At 37.5% G+C, this 18,443-nt stretch overlaps 1 protein-coding gene across 5 annotated transcripts in view; it reads left to right on the forward strand.

The window, feature by feature from the left end:
- Positions 1-18,443, forward strand: part of Dh44-R2 (Diuretic hormone 44 receptor 2) — a 185,091-nt gene that overhangs the window by 139,724 nt on the left and 26,924 nt on the right. For all 5 annotated transcript variants that reach the window (XM_089735132.1, XM_089735134.1, XM_089735136.1 and 2 more), the window contains 2 exons: positions 9,326-9,922; positions 11,624-11,801. The gene's annotated coding sequence lies outside the window, so the exon portion shown is untranslated. The remainder of the gene's footprint in view (positions 1-9,325; positions 9,923-11,623; positions 11,802-18,443) is intronic.

Below are 18,443 nucleotides of genomic sequence, written 5' to 3' on the forward strand. Positions count from 1 at the left end.
CCACGACGACTTCAAATTGAATTGAAGGATTTGAACCTTATTGGGAATTAAGATACAGGTGAATAATACTATAACATTAAAACTACTTTTACGGCGACCACTGTCCGTGACCACAATAAGCGTAAAGTATTCTAAACATCAGAAATCATAATTGTAATGAAAATTAAAAACGTGGTATTAAGCCGTAACCGAGCGCTATGACATGTCCTTCTTCAAACGAGGCTTGTGGAGAGTATTTGACGGTAGGCAACGGCTTGGCTGTACTCTTGGCATTGCTGAAGTCATGTGCGACGGTAACCACTCACCATCAGGTGGGTCATATGCTCGAATGCATACAAGGGCAATAAAATAATAATAATAATAAACATTTATTCCAAACATAAATTAGGTACAAAAAATAAAAACAAAGATAAGAAAAATAACGAGGCTTGGAAACGGTTACCGGCTCAGCAATGCCTAACAGTAACGAAACAATCGGTACTGCGGCGCTGATCTTCCGCCGGCACCTGCAGAGTGACGCGCACACCAGCGTCAGACCGACCAATCGTTATGTACTTGAGTTTGAATTTAGCAAATTATTACTTTCCGTTTTAAAATTGGAACGCGTTATACTTTGTTAAGGAAGCTAGAAGTTAAGGGCTAAAAAAAAAATATAGTCCTATTGTATAAATAGACGAGCTCACGGCCCATCTGATGGTGAGCGGTTGCCGTTGCTCATGGACGGCGTCAATATCAGGGGCACAGTCAAGCCCGTGTCTAACACTTAGATATTACCCTTCAAATTAGCATTAATTATTTTTACCACTCGCGATTACTATAATATTAAGAAAATACCGCAGTACTATCTATAAATTAATACGTGAAGCAAAAACTTTGTACCCTTTTTACGAAAATGGCGCGGATGGAGGAGTATGAAATTTTCCACACTTATAGGGAATATAGAGAAGGAGTGCAGAATGCTAATTATTTTTTAATTATGCTTAAAAAATACATTAAATCAATAAAAAAATCATTACACGCACTACCGTGTATTTGACACACACACAGGCAAAAAAAAAATTTTTTTTTTATTGCTTAGATGCGTGGACTAGCTCACAGCCCACCTTGTGTTAAGTGGTTACTGGAGCCCGTAGACATCCACAGCGTAAATGCGCCACCCACCTTGAGATACAAGTTCTAAGGTCTCAAGTATAGTTACAACGGCTGCCCCACCCTTCAAACCGAAACGCATTACTGCTTCACGGCAGAAATAGGCAGGGTGGTGGTACCCACCCGCGCGGACTCACAAGAGGTCCTACCACCAGTAATTACGCAAATTATAGTTTTGCGGGTTTCATTTTTATTACACGATGTTATTCCTTCACCGTGGAAGTCAATCGTGAACATTTATTTTGTTGAGTACGTATTTCATTAGAAAAATTGGTACCCGCCTGCGGGATTCGAACACCGGTGCATCGCTTCAACACGAATGCACCGGACGTCTTATCCGTTAGGCCACGTTAAGCTCTTTTGTTATTGTTAAAGTCTGTGGTCAAATTGAGAATAGAATAAATAACGTTGTATTAATATTATCTATCTATAGTGTGTAGCTTTGGCGAAATCTGTGATTATAGAAGTATAGTCTAGAACCTAGATAGATAGAACCATAATAATGCTCAGACATATAATTTAAATCAATAATTAAACCATAACATTTATACGTATCAGACACACAGCGGAATCATGTTAGGTTCACGACCACAAACGAAAACAAATTCGACATCGTTTTAACGAGTCGATTTTATAATAACTTTACCTATTATATATATCTCAAAGAGAGAATATTAAATCATGTCCAAACTTAGCTCCTATTAACCATTTATTTATTAACTGCTCAAGGCATTAATTGACCTCGGAATTAGCTCTAATCTAAAATGTGTATCTACAAATTCAACCACTGCCAACTTTCTCGACCTTTAAACTTTGTGTTGAGTACCTACATAGTAAACTTTTGTTATCAGAAATTTAAAACAACAATGAACCTGAATAATACATTTATATACTGTTTGTTCACTTCACAAAGAAATAATTGAAACTCCAAGACGGAAACTTTAAGACCACAGGCTGTTAGTCTTCTGAGAAATTCAAGTTCTATCTTTTTGATTTTTATCTGTTTGTTAAGAAAAGGTATATTAATAAGCTGTGTGGCCTAGAAGAACATCACCCCTATCTCGGCCTTTTGGTGTCGTCTTTTTCTTGCCTATTTCTGTCGTAAAACATTGGTTCTGATTTGAAGGGTGAAAAAGCTGTCTAATCTCATGTCTCAAAGTGGGTCCGTCAACCATGAGCTCGTTCCCTTATCTACGCCGTAAAATTAAATTTAAAAGTAATCGTTTTATAGGTTTATTTAAAAGATTTATTGAATTACTAACTCGGCTATTTCATAATACAGAAATGGTGCTTCCCAACTTTATTCTTGAAGTCGAAATCCTCATAGCATGAGTTCGATGGCTAATATTGTCTATAGATAAGATAAGCCTGCCATTGCCGGTCCCAAGCCCGGAGAAAAGAGGAGGGTTGGCGTCGGTATGCCAGCCCAGCCAGTAAGCCCAGCCGTAAAAATATAAGCCGAGCTACGGGCGGCCGTCAACTAATTCAAACTAGGGCTAGTAGCCCAGAGAAACTAAATCGCCTCTGCAATTCTGCTGTGGAAGGACGCGGTACGCGGACGCCATTACTAGTAATTTTCCCAAGTAAACTTTTACGTGTGTACTCCGTAAAGGTCACGATCTTCAGCACTGGGGAATACGACGAACAGAGGAGATAAGATAAACAGAACAAGATAATAACCAGTTGTTAGTAACCTTCTCCATTACTTTTTTAAGCTATTGCATAGCTTTTATCGCGGGGACTGAACGCGGCGACCAAATCAAGAAATTCCGTAACGAAAATACCTAACACTAACCTAAAACCTAACTTTGCCTACCATGTAGCTCGCGTTCAACACATTCACACGTTGCGCTTGTGTAGTAATTGTGAATAAGCGCGCGACGTGACGTCGCACTGCATACGTATCGTGAAAAGTCTGCCCATCTTCTCTCTCGCGCGGTCTAGCTTATGAGTGTGAAAGGGACAGTTAATGTTTTGCTTTTGTTAATGTTTATAAATATAGCGTAGTCTTATTTTATTATTATTTTAATATTAAATTATTATTCTTATAATTATATAATTGCATAAGTTAATAAAAATGCTATGCAATAGCTTTACCGCGGCAGTCCCCGAGTGCCAGACGTGGTTTTTTTTATTGCTTAGATTTTTCGACGAGCTCACAGCACACCTGGTGGTGTAGTGGTTTCCGGAGCCCATAGACATCTACAACGTAAATGCCGCCACCCACCTTGAGATATGAGTTCTAAGGTCACAGTTTTAACAGTACAAGGGCTGCCCCACCTTTCAAGCCGAAACGCATTACTGGTTCACGGCAGAAATAGGAAGGGTGGTGGTACCTACCCGTGCGGACTTACAAGAGGTCCTACCACCAATAAATTCGCAAATTATAATTTCGCGAGTTTATTTTTATTATTCTTCTTTTTTCTTCTATTTATATTCTTCTATATATATATATTATTCTTCTATTTATATTATTTTTGTTATTCTTTCATCGTAGAAATCAATCGTGAACATTTGTTAAGTATATATTTCGAACACCGGTGCGAATAAGCAGAGCGGTGGTTCCTACAATATAAAAAAAACCACCAGTAAATACCGATCAGCAACTGCAGCAAATAGGTATAATAAATACTCTGATGTCATTTCTCGCACTAGTCTCCTAAAACTTATCTTATGATACCCATGTCTGAAGAGTGGGTAATGCTATTTTAAACCAATACCACAGAACCCGTATGATAAAGATATCATTAATAGAAATCTGAAACACGTAATTTCAGCTTCGTTATGTAACAATTCGTTGAATGAAAGAGCCGCTTCTGATTCTTGAGATTCCAACCTCTCGTAATAAATTTTCACATAATTTTCGCCTGCAGACCCAGCTACTTCAACTGCAATCTCAATTAGTTGTTTAGCCATTTCTGGTTAATCCGTTAGCGAGATTATAGTCTAATAAAATGCAATTTTACGAGAACCGTTCAAGTATGTTATTACTTTCGAACAATATCGAAAGTTCTGACTAAAGCAATATTTTATAACCCTTTGTTAATAGCGTCAGTCTAGGCATTCTTATTTTTGACCTAAATCTAATATTTCCTATGAAATACTGAAAAAGTTCAAATAAGTAAAATAAGTGTTTGATTTATCCGTTACGAGAATATATGAAAAGTACTATTGGGTTCGAAGATACTTTATCTTCTCAAATAGAAGAACGATTGAAAGTTTCATACGAGGTCGCTCGAACATAAGTTTCGAAAAAAGACAAACAACATGCCACAATTTTGTTCCAAAGTCTTTTATCGCTTAGAAGATGCTCACCTGACCGACAGTTATATAACTTTATTGAGTTCCGTTTTATTACTAAGCCCTTGAATTACTTAAATAAGAATCTGTTATGTGATGTAAATGTGATTTTGACACAGGTTAGTTCACCTCAATTTTGTATAAGATAACTATGTCATTACAAAAAGAAAATTCTTTCTCTTTATTATTTTCTTACGTTATCTCAAACATTGTATAGTGAATACGTGTTAAATTGTACAAGTGCCGGTGATTTGGGTGGTTTTCCATCAATAGGCGTCTATTCAATATCTACTGGCGCTTTGTTATTAAAAATAATAAAAGGCTTTTTACGTGTTTCCAAGACGACTAGTACCGTCACAAACAAATTCACAATTTCATTGTAATTGTAAAAAAGAACATCGAAAATCAGAGTTTTGATAAGTTCTTGTTTTCGTTTCTCGGGAGTTTCGTCAGTCAACGGTATGTTTAGACTTTCTGATATTATTAAGTTATAAAATTTCTTTGAGGAAGTTAAATTAGATCTGGTTTTAACAGAAATCAGGGTAATTTTAATGCCAATTCGAGGGGATCGATGTAACATGTTATTACATTTAAACTTTAACTTTCATTTTTACAATGTATTAATAGATATCCTACACATTACATGCTTATTACTTACAAGCTAAATACCTGTGTCTTTTAGAAAACTACCAAAAAATTTTTGTGCCAAAGTATGGCAAGTGATATTAAAATGGCCGCCTTGAAGTGTCGTCCAGTTGGCCAAATATCGTGGTTAATTACGATATCCCGGTCCAGCGGCGTATTTGGTAACACCAGCCGCGTAGCGTCAAGCGGCCTAACGAGCTGCCTTACCGAGATACGGACGTAGAATCGTCCAGTATTGCCTGGACGATCCGTCAGTCGAACGTCTTAGGGATAGCGGGCCTTGGCAGAGGTCGGACATCGGGTAAAAGTGTGCAAGGAGAGTCGTTTAGTTCGTAGGATCATAAAAAGTCCTTGAGCCCGCGTTCTGCTCCTAACATCTGCAAACCATCAAGTCCCACATACTCTGCGCGGCTCCTATGCCTATACCTCTGCATGAAGTGCGGTCCTCTACCAAAAAAAAAGCTTGAAATGATATAAATCTGATACTTCTGATAAATCTGATACTTTTCGGGGTGATTTCCGCAGCTAGACAACTTTTCTAAATCTTTTCTTTTTCCAGTAACCACTTAACATCAGGTGGGCTGTGAGCTCGTCCAAGCATATAAGCAATAAAAAAAAAAAAAAAAAATCTTGCCCATATTCCTTATTATATTATACATATATGTGGGGTTGGCACACCATGTTCTTTCATGCTGCATAGAGATTTAACATGAGTTTTATGACCGGCCATCTGCCTCACGTCAACCCTCTCTGGGCTATATCTCCAGTAGTATATTTATTTTAAAATCGTCGTGGCCTAAAAGACAAGACGTCCGGTCTATTGGTATCTAGTGATGCAACGATGTTCGAATTTCGCAGGGAAGTACCAATTTTTTCTAATGGAATTATAACTTGCGTAATTACCGTTAGGACATCTCGTGACTCCGTACGGGTAGGTACTAGCACCTTGCCCATTTCTGCCCTGAAGCAGTAGTGCGTTTCGGTTTGAAGGGTGGGGCAACCGTTGCACTGTAAAAACTGAAACCTTAGAACTCATATCTCAAAGGAGGTGGTGGCATTTACATTGTAGATGTCTATGGGCTCCGGTAACCACTTAACACCAAATGGGCCGTAAGTCCGTCCACCAACCTAAGCAATAAAATATATATATGGAGGGACTTTATTTAACTCTAACTTCATCCGTTTTTGGTACCGAAATTTACATTTTATTATTTTATACATTTATACAACAAAATTAAGATTTTCAAATACCAAAACATAAAAATTCCGCATTTTATTAATTTTCTCTATTTTCATATATTTTTTGTGTCTTCGTGAAAATTTTACTATTTTACTTCAGTTCTTTTAAAATTGTTCAGCCCGTTGATGTTGCTGACCACAGAATCTCCTTACCAACTCAAATAGTCAAAAGTCAACTACTCGAATCTCAACTAAGAAAACTCAATAATGCCGGTAATCCTAATCCGGTCTTCGTGAAATCGAACATCAAAGAACAGGAAAACGATAAAATCGTCGATGTAAATTTTAATTACGATTCAACTTCAATAAATCGTAATTAACAGTTGCTGCTTCCCTTTCTTTGAAATAAACCATTGAAATTCTTTGACATTTATTTTTGTAAAAGTCTGTTTTTTCTTTCTTTCGTGAATGGTACATCAACGAAGCAACCCGGGTTGGATCATAACTCAGAAATTGCTGTAACCATTATATAACTAATATGTGACAGTTTCTTGAATAATGCAACACGAGAGGTACTTTCAGCGATTATAGAGATAGAACAGTTTCTATATTCATTAAAAGGATTGGAAAAGAATTTGCAAACTAAAAGTCTTTGTTATCGAAACATAATCCAAAAGACTCCAAGATCAACGTAAATTTTACGCCTACCTACTTTTTGGAAAATGTTAAACTTAACGATAATTAACTTAAGTGCTTATCGGATGCCCCAGATTTCATCTCTCGGTCACAAAACTTAAATCACTTTTATACTCAGTACAATTTATTTGAAAAATATTTTTTCTTTGATAATTGCAAAAACAGCTCTTGGCAGCAAGGGCAAGAAAATTCAATACAATGGTTAGCGTTCTTGAACAGTTTTTCTTTAGTGCTTAGATCGGTTAACGAACTCACACTACACTTACGTGTATGTCGCCAAGCACCTTGAGATATGAGATCTAAGTCTGAAGTGTATAGCGTAACAGCTGTCCTACCATTCAATCCTGCTTCACGACAGAAACAGGTAGAGTGGTGGTCCCCACTCGTGCGAGCTCATAACACACACTGCCACCAGTGATTACGCAAATTAATATTTTTGAGGCTTCGATCTTTATTACGCGTTATTATTCCTTCATCGTGGAAGTCAATCCTGAACGTGTCTTAAATATTACAATAGAAAAATTAGTACCTATCTGGGGGATTGAAACACCAGCACAGTCGCATGGCTTGATACCAGAACACCAAGCATGTTATCCTTTAGGCCATAATGACTTCGGAGTCTCATTGCTTGAGTACATTTAGCTATGAGAAAACCTAAAGACATTGTAGTAGATATCTGTTGTATCTGTCATACGCATGTGAAGGACAGCCGATTTCCTGGGGCCATGACTGCGATTAATCAAAGTATTCAGTTATAGCAAATATTGATTGTACTTATCACACCCACTGCCCATTACATTCATGATATCTTATTCTGGTACTGAAATTAAAAAACACAATATCATCATCCTATTTGAATGAATTTTGCATAGAACGCTACCTTATAACTTTTTTTCTCCAACCAACTCTTACGCTATTTATTTATTTTCTTTAATAATGTGTTGTTAATAGTACACCGCAACATACCTGCTATATCTTTATCTGTCCAGAATTTCGGGTAATTAAACGGTGGTTTGGAAGAGATCGCTTTTAGCGATAAGACCGCCTATTGTACAAACGTATCTGCTTGTTGTCTGCTTTCTGATGTTAATTGTGTTTCGGTGTGCAATAAAGTATGTTCTCTCTCTCTTTTACTCGCTGGTAGCTTAAAAGGCTATTCCAACTACGCACTGGCTGGTAGGTGTGTTCAAAGGCCCAACCTGAGAATATTGCTCACACTGGCCTTAGCAAGACCAGTGCTCTTCAGAATTTACCACCAGATCGGTAAGAAGATCCGGTTAGAAACCCAATGGGTTGTGTCTATAGGTTAGTTCACTTCAGGGTTAGTCGTCTTCTCTTCGTCGTAAACGACAAGTTAGACAAGAACGGTGACCTATTCTTGAGGGGCCTTAAAGCACCGAGAGTGGATCCGGGGTATCCGACAAGACATGTTTTGGGTGACGGCGACTTTGCGTTCCCCGGTCTCTTAGGTCGGATATGTAATTAGTGGCGGCCACCATAAAAGAATATAAGACTACATTAACGGCCGTCTGGTGTAGTGGTAAGTGACATGGTCACTACGCAAGGGGGTCGCGGGTTCGAATCCCGCCAAGGGAAGATATTTGTATGATAAATATAAAATGTCTTTTCCAGGGTTATGGATATTTATTAAATATATGTTTGTGTATAATAAAAATCTTACATTTATTTCCGTTATCTGGTAACTGTAATACAAGTTCTTTACGAACTTAGCACCGGACCAGTTAACGTGGCGTGATTGTTAGTAAATATTTATTATATAATTATTATATTATTATATTATTATTAACAAATATATGTACTAAATAAACAGAAACATATATTCGCCAATAATTATTGAGACAACTAATCCAAAATTCATCGATAACTAATTACCTGCCCATGCTATTCCTTGTTTTAATTAAAATCAGCCATTTTAATTACCTGTTTAATCACAATAGCATATCTATGACGGGGAACTACTCGGCATTGATTACATCATATATTACAAACATGGTAATTACGTAGCATGGAACTATGTATAATTACATTTCATACATAAACTGTAATCCTTATTTAGATGATGAATAAAAAATAATTGATAATAGTTAAATTTCTTGTTAGAACGTACTAAATACATAAGTGCATTAAGAGACTAGTATTTTATGAATTCATTTGCTCTAAAAAAAGAAAACAAAAATTTGTAACAAGGTTATCTCTGCATGATCGCAGCTATCATTGAAAGGCTATTTATCAAAGAGCACACAGTGTGGAGCAAATACTCTAACACAAATCGTGTATTCACCATTTACACAGTCTTATCGTAATGACAATATGACCAGAACTTGTTACTCTGCAGGTTGTACGGGCAAGAAATGTTAAATGACACCGCCATAATTGAAGCAAAAACGAAAGTTCCTTGTACGATACGCAAATACTTCTGCAGACTGCCGATGTTTACTTTCGGAGCGTTATCACTTGATAAGTTAGAACACAAGCCGCGTGTAAACATTTTTATCATGGTAACATTCTCATGAAGACTCCGAGCTGCGATACAGACTCCGGCGCGATCTAGTGTAACACGAGAAATACCTGAGCCCGTTTCAGTGAAAGGAATCGGGATGGATGAGCCAGTTCTATTTCCGATCGAATAGTGATTGTGTCGTATTAATAAGTGAAGCCAAAGAACAAACCAAAGCTGATTTAGCTGCAATTCTTAATTGGTAGTATATTTTTAACGGCAAACTGGAGGACTTACAGACTTTAGAAAGCGCAGAAAGCGTTATCGAAAATGCGACTGCAAGGACCGAGTGCTTGGCGAGGAACGCTAATCTCACAGAATACTACTGCCCGGCATATTTTGATGGATTATTGTGTTGGAACCCGACGCCGAGCCACACGGTCGCCGTCCAGAAATGCTTTAAAGAATTTTTCGGAATAAAATACGATGAAACACGTAAGTGGTAACATTTCAAATATTAATTTCTGAAATTTATTGCATTACAATACAGATCAGGTACTGGAACTTCCAAAAACATTTTTTTTTATTGCTTAGATGGCTGGACGAACTCACAGCCCACCTAGTGTTAAGTGGTTACTGGAGCCCATAGACATCTACAACATAAATGCGCCACCCACCTTGAGATATAAGTTCTAAGGTCTCAGTATAGCCACAACAGTTGCGCCATCCTTCAAACCAAAACGCATTACTGCTTCACGGCAGAAATAGGCGCGGTGGTGGTACCTACCCGTGCGGACTCACAAGAGGTCCTACCATCAGTAATTTATTCGTATAAATAGAATAAAATCCACGAAAAATCCAATAAATGACAGATGTGCGAATACAAAATTAATAGGTTTTTAATACAGATCAATACATGAGCATTATTTGAAACAAAAAGCTTTAGTTTTATTTTTATTTTTTAACCTATATTTTCAAACAGTAAATACAATTGTGCCCCTTACGTTGTTATTACAAAAATTATCGAGTTTTTAAACGGTTTGTTAAAACGCCTACGCTCAGATAACACACAAAGCGCTTTGGAACCCATTACATTGTTTTTCCTTTTTTCATTCCGTAGTACGTAGAGGACAAACATAATATAATCGCACTGGGTTTTTTTTCAGAAATATTTTTTTATTAGTTACTCATTAATTTCGCCTAATATTAAATATTTTCGAGCTTTGGAACAATAGTGAATAAAACTGAAATTGAAAATAATACGGATTTGTGGAATAAATTTTCCTCTCGATGTAACTTTGAGCGTTTGTCGACAAAGTTTCGAATATTTTAGGCGTATTCAAATACTATTTGAAATAATTTTAATCTTAACTTTATTAACATTATTTTGTAGAATATTTTAAACTTGAATCTAATTATGAATGAAAGGCTAACTATTAAAATAAAATTTCCAATTTCTAATCTTAGTATAATGTAAATTAAAAGATACTACAAAATTTAAAAAAATAATCAATAAAATATTACATCATTAATTTATATAATCCCAATAACTAAACTATAATGTATTTTTCTTCTGTTTGTTTTGTATCTTAGAATAATGAATTCCAAATTCAATCGCCATTAGCATTAATTATAATTTAGGTACAACTAGTATTCATTATTTCAAAACAAGAACTTGATATTTTGTAATACAAAGTAATTACTAAAAAAAAATCAGTTTCTTACGACCAATCTATAGAATTTTTAACAATTTTATGTTTATTTATTACTTAAGTGGATGGACGAGCTCACGGCCCACCAGGTGTTAAATAGTTTCCGGAACCCATAGACAACTAGATCGTAAATGCCGCCATCCACCTTGAAACATGACTTCTAAGGTCTCAGTTTTTATAATACATATTCGACGCTTGAAAGGCAAATCTGACTAAGCGACAATAACTGCTTTATACATAAACGATAGGCAATAACCATATTCGATGCGCAAAAAAAAATATATTTCTAGGTCTATTAAAATTACTTTCAATCCTACAGCTAGATTCGTTAAAATAGATAGATTTTTTTTCAGGTATTTCAACTTTAAATTAGTCTACTGTAAAGTTCACGCATTGTCGCTTAGTCACGTTTGCCTTTCAAGCGTCGATATATTATATAGCAATTTTAATATACTAAACGATAATGTACATTATTTTACAACAGAAAACGCTTCTCGTCTGTGTTTGGACGGTGTTTGGCAGAACTACACCGACTACTCGAATTGCACGGAGCGGATTGCTAATGTCTCACCTACGGACGTGGCCAGTCTCATATACTTGACGGGATACTCTCTCAGTCTCGCAGTTTTATCGCTGGCCGTCTTCGTCTTCTTGTATTTTAAGTAAGTCTTCGTTTATTATTACATCGATCGAACGCATAGGTGAAACAGTGAAAGTCCATTAATGTACGTACATGTGTATGTATACCTTATGGCGCGTTGAATGGATATATTTTTTTATTGCTTAGATGGATGGAAGAACTCACAGCCCACCTGGTTTTAAGTGGTTACTGGAGCCCATAGACATCTACAACGTAAATGCGCCACTCACTTTGAGATATAAGTTCTAACGTCTCAGTATAGTTACAACGGCTGCCCCACCCTTCAAACCGAAACGCATTACTGCTTAACGGCAGAAATAGGCGGGATGGTGGTGTACCTACCCGTGCGGACTCACAAAAAGTCCTACCACCAGTAAAAATGTGGAGATTTAACCCAAAAAGGGTTGACGTTAAGCCCACGGTCGATCGTAAAACTCATGTCATATCCCTATACCGTATGATAAGAGGACATATCGACCCCACATAATGTGGGATAAGGACAAGAAGAAGAATAAAATCAGACCAAGCATAAAAATGTTGCATACAATCAGCCTGTTTTCCGTAGCGATAATTTAATAAAATAGAGTACAGCTTTAAACGCATATACTGTACAACTTCTGCTAGCTTTGTTGAATAATTTAATTTACCGAATTTAATTTATAGGTTTGTTTGTTTGTTCGTGCTCTATAAGCACGCATCTGATTGTTTCGAAGCTCTGTACAGTTGTTGGCGCTTCCAGCGAAGTTTGGGGTGTAGTAACTATTGACGTACACGCGCGAGTTCACACCATATTCGGTTATACCGTATACATATATACCAAATACATATAACCGTATAACTAAACGTGACTAGGATTATCTTTTTTACCTATATCATCAATACATAAATTAAAACAGTAAAGCCCGGTGTGTACGTTTTTAAATATGTAGCAAAAATACGAAGGTAGTAACTAAACCAGAGTAAAGAATGCAATTTTTTATTATTAAATTCTGTCCGTCTGTTTTTATACTAAATAATTTTGCGTAAAATCGTGTTCGTGGTCAAAACCGCGTCTAAAGAAGTCAGTTACAAACATACATACAAGTGAAGCTAATATATAGCGTGTAAAAATAAAAGTATTGAAACTGTTCGAGAATCTCATTCTGACTCGCTCTATCTGTCAAATAATTATCGATTTTATAACATGTTTTACTTAAACGACTTTTCTTAATTGTTGTCTTTAACCTATGTATAAGTAGTTGTAATTATTCAATGTTGTATAAGATTATGCTGTAACGTAATTACCCGAAGCTCCCTAAAAAAGCGTTTTTTTTTTTTTTTTTTGGTCAGGAGGAAATCGCCGGACTTCCGCCCTTTTCTGGGGATACTGGGCGGGGTATGTCAGAGTCGAACTGACTAAAACCTCCTGTCGCTCAACAACCAACGTCCAAACCTCGCATGAGACAGAACTCATGACAAGGCAAAGGGGGGAAAGTGAAGCGTTTAGTGCGAAGCACATCTCTCCCATCACCCTCCCCCTCGGGACGCCGGACTGGCGGTCGTCGGCGCCACGACCACCAGCCCTCTCGGTCGGCAGACTGTCCGAAGCCCGCCTAGATGGCGCCGGTTAGAGTGGGTTACCCTACGGAATACCCCGCTGGGCCAGAACCAGCGTGGGTCGAGGATAGCCGGCCTTCCATCACCCGGATGCTCTTGCGTAAAACGCGTGCAGAGCAGCTTGCACGTCGTCTTCTTAGGCCCCCCTCGCCGGTCCCCAGACCGACATGTGAGGGGGGCCCGAAACACTTAGAGGGCCAGGGCTTGGGCGAAATCCGCCTCCCTGGCCCCCGCTCACCGAAAACTCACCGAAACAACCATGCCCAGTGAGCACCTGCGTAAGCCGGAAAGTGAGGCGTCCTCTGTCACGATTCACCCAATCCACAAGGACCGGGCGAATCGCCTCGACGGTCCTACGACCAGCCGAAGGATCAGCCAGCCGTCTGGACCACGACTCCAGCACGGACCGCCGAGATTGGGCCCTCCGTGCTCTGACCACACTGGGGCTGGGACGCGCCACGCCCCGGGCACGAAGTTCAGCCCGCCACCTATAGTCAGCGGCGAGCGCCTCCGCTTCCAGAACCCAAGGCGGCGTCCCAGCCAGTACACACGCCGCCTCAAAGGAGATGGTGCGATAACCACGGATGACCCTGACCGCGATGGTGCGTTGCGGCCGTTGCAGCAGCTTCGCCACCCCCACGGCCAGGGACTGGCCCCACACGGGCGCCCCGTATAGGGCCATTGATCGCACCACCCCCGTATAGAGACGGCGCGTCACCTGGCCAGGCCCCCCGACGTTGGGCAGAAGCCGGCTTAGCGCGCCGGCCACCCCCAACAAACGAGGGACCAGGTTCTGAAAGTGAGCCCTAAAAAAAAAAAAAAAAAAAAAAAAAAAAAAAAAAAAAAAAAAAAAAAAAAAAAAAAAAAAAAAAAAAAAAAAAAAAAAAAAAAAAAAAAAAGCGTACCTTGTTTTACGTATCGAAGCTGACGAACTAATCCGCTGGCTTCGATACCGTTCTACGATATTTTTAATATCAAAATTTACTAAGGTTTATATGAAACTTCAATTGTCTGTAAAAACGTAACGAAATGTTCGCTTAACCTATCATATTTATGGCAAAGCTAATAAATAATGTTTCACTTATTAAGGCGAACAATGCATGTATGTATAACCCAAAATATAACTGTGAATATTCACGCAAAGTTACACGTAATGTTTTGATAAGAACAGAATTCTCAATACAAGCTGCTCACCTAGGCAGCCCTTCCGGTCATCGTCCTCGTCGAACCCGTCGCTTGCGACGAAGGGCTCGACGAGTAAATTAACCCACAGACACAGCCCACTGAGTTTCTCGCCGGATCTTCTCAGTGGGTCGCGTTTCCGATCCGGTGATAGATTCTGCGAAGCACGGCTCTTGCTAGGGTTCGCGTTAGCAACGTCATCAGGTTTGAGCCCCGTGAGCTCACCTACTAATTAAGGCAACGCTGATATAGTCTCGCAAGGCTATCAGCTTAGGTAGGAAAAAAAAAGCAGCCCATAACAATTGTATTATACTATGTTGCATTCAACTCAATTAATTCTCTAATTGTAATATACAACCGAACGCTCGGTACTCAGAGCTCGTAGCTGTCTGCACCTTAATAACTTTCGACCCAAATCACCAAGCTAAAGTGATTTAATAAAACGACTAGACATTTTATGTAAAGCCGGTGAATAATTTTCGTATTTTAACAAAAGCTTCTAAGCAATGACGTGGAGTGTGTTGATGTCTTTTTTACACGCCAGTAGTCAATTTAGACGGTTTGCTGATTTAAAATCAAATTACTTTAACATTTTAACATTAAAATACATTGTTTTCAGTTAGGCTGTTGATGTCACGTTAATTAAAGCAGTTATTTAAATGTAGGCAAACACGTGTATCGAACACATTTTGTACATGTGTTGATTAGCTGACCCGCAATTGCGTTTAAGTGAACGTTCGTAAATTTATTTATTTTATTTATTTTATACTTTATGCACAAAACAAAACTTGTACACAGGCGGACTTAATGCCATGGGCATTCTCTTCCAGTCGACCATAGGGTGGTGCAGAGATAATGCATGGTAGGTGCATTAACAAAAGAATAACAAACAACAAGAACAAAACAAAAAAAAAAGAACAAACTCAAAACAAAAATCTTCCATAAAATAACATCTCAGTATTATAGAATACACATAATATTAAATATAGGTACTTCATTATAGGTAATTTTCATTATTTATGTAACAAAATAAATAGTTTTATTTACTTTGTTACAAAATAAATTATTTATGTCACAAAAAAAAAAAAAATAGTAGTTCTATTTCAAATAATTACTACATGTCGATGAACATGTGAGTGACTAACATAGAACGCTACTCAGATATGAGTCGTCTATTATCAAAGGTGGCAATCTGTGCATTTGGACAAAAAAAATTTATTGATATGTCAATTCAGATTGATTTGAATATAATCGTCTCCTTCAAAGAATACGGTTCAAAACCTGCATTAAATAAAGGTTAATAGTTAACCTGTTATTTATCTAAGATGTCGTTCCGAAGAGTTTTGTGACTGCCAATTGAATACAAAGTCAATAATTCGTTTTTCTGATTTACCAATCATTGTCCAAAAGTCAGATTGCCGGCTTTGATAATAGTCGACTCATATAACAATATTAACAATAAGTTATTATACGTTTTTCGATCGCTGACGTTCTTTTTGATTATTAAACTAATGCAATCCTTTATAAATAATATCAAACAGACAGACTAAACTATAAGGAAATTGTTTGGCTTCTATACAACTCAGAGAGTTTCTACCAATAAAATTTTCGAACCGATTTTCTTCTTAAGGCGTGGTATGAGAAATCACTACGAATTTTCGCTTTTAGAAACAGCGTATATACCGAGTAGGTCTTTAACAAAAATTTCAACGATATTTGACGTTGTTTTATTTTTTTAAATAACAGAACACTTATTGCGGCATAACTATAATAGTTAGATATAATATGCTGTCGCGACACTTTTTGTAAATAATAATGTGTTCTACAAAGTGGTAGTACATTATTTTATTCTATCATCAATAGTTTTCGCAGGGCACGCGATGTAAAGAATATTTTAGGTAATTCTTTTACACCTTGGGTTACATTATTAGAGTTTTAGTAACAATCCCTATTTTTTTTTAAAAAAAAGATTATATTGGCCTATGTCACTCGGGAATAGTGTAGCTTCCAAACAGTGAAAGAATTCTTCAAATCGGTTCAGTAGTTTCGGAGCCTATTCAATACAAACAAACAAACAAATCTTTTCTCTTTATAATATTATTATAGTACAGATGTAACAAAAAACTGCTGAAAGGTACTTCTTTATATATATTACCAACAACTTGCTGGCTACCAAATAGACCATTAAAACAAAACAGTGTTCAATAACGTTTTTTTTTCAATGAATTATCTCCGTATATAAAAGTGCCAACTAAAACTCATACAAAATAACGTTACGACGTATGTACGTACGGTTGTGTAGTCACCGTATCTGTGACGTAATTAATCGCTTCGAGAGTCATCCCACAGCGGAGTGCTCTAATTGAATTTTCGTTTTAGCTTCGGCTCGATTGGAATCTAAACGGATTCACTAATTTTATTATTCATTTTTGTCATTATTGAGTAGTATAAAAAAAATCTGTTTAACAAAACCATCGCCTTCGGTCAGTAATTTTTTAGGAACCGAAGCGATAACATTCCATTTCCGTTCCAACATTTGGGTAAACCGTTTTTAAGCGTAGGTACGATGCAATGGAAACTGTCATTCAAAACAAACGAACCTGTCAAAAAGGTTTAAAAGCATTAAAAAAGCACGTTCCGGTCTGTAAAGCGTTCCGTTTTTAAAATGTACTTGTGATTTGAATGCTATTACAATTCAATTTCAATTTTAGGCACACGACATATCACTTAACACCAGATGGGTCGTAAGCTCGTCCATCCATCTTAGCAAAAAAAAAACTTATCGATGCGGGCGGACAAACCCTCCTATCCTCAACAAGTCAAAGCATTGATAAGAATATGACGCGTGAGCAAACAAATTTCTGCGTTGATAAATCTCTTTCATTTCAAAAAACCGTGTAATTTCTTGGTTAATTACAATGCTTCGTGAGTCGGTTTCGGGTCTGCTACGCGATTGAATCTAGATTACTACGATGAAGACATTGCCTTATCAGTCGATTCGCTATGGCTAAAACGATCTTGGGTAACGTATTTATACCGGCTAATCTGATTTGCCTCAGAGCATTTCACTATCTTAAAGGAGAACCGATCTGGTAAGCCCATCGCATTGATAACAATCCCTGTGACCTAATGTCCTCTACGTAAAATGTCGTTAATAATCGGTTAATTACCCCCCACTACTAGGATCTTTATTAAAAAAAAACGTATGGCACTCGGGGACTGCCGCGGTAATGCTATTGCATAGCATTTTTTATCAACTTATCTATACTTATACTTAATATTATAAAGAGGAAAGATTTGTTTGTTTGTTTGTTTCGAATAGGCTCCAAAACTACTGGACCGATTTGAAAAATTATTTTTCCATTAGAAGCCGACATTGTCCCTGATGAACATAGGCTACTTTTTTTTAAAAAAAAATTATGTTATTTTTTTGGTTTCATGTGTGTTTTAATGTTTCCGAAGCGAAGCGAGGGCGGTTCGCTAGTGCAATTATAATTAGACTATAATAATTTAATATTAAAACAATAACAAAATAAGACCATGCTATATTTATTTATATAAACATTAACAAATGCAAAACAATACTGTCCCCTTCACACTCTTAAGCTAGACCGCGCAGGCGAGAGATGAACATACTTTTCATGACGCGCATGCAGTGCGACGTCACGCCACGCTTATGCACAAACACTACGCAAGCGCATCGAGTGAATGTGTTGAATGCAAGCTACATGGTAAGCGGAGTGGGGGTGTTAGGTTTTATTTTCGTTACGGAATTTCTTGATTCGGTCCCCGCGCTCAAAGCCCGCGATAAAAGCTATGCAATAGCTTAACTTTTAGTATTCGATGTCAGGGTGTTACTGTTCTGATTTTGTATGTGCGTAACACA

This window comes from Bombyx mandarina, chromosome 19 (genome assembly GCF_030267445.1).
Source record: "Bombyx mandarina strain Sakado chromosome 19, ASM3026744v2".
Lineage (NCBI taxonomy): Eukaryota > Metazoa > Arthropoda > Insecta > Lepidoptera > Bombycidae > Bombyx > Bombyx mandarina.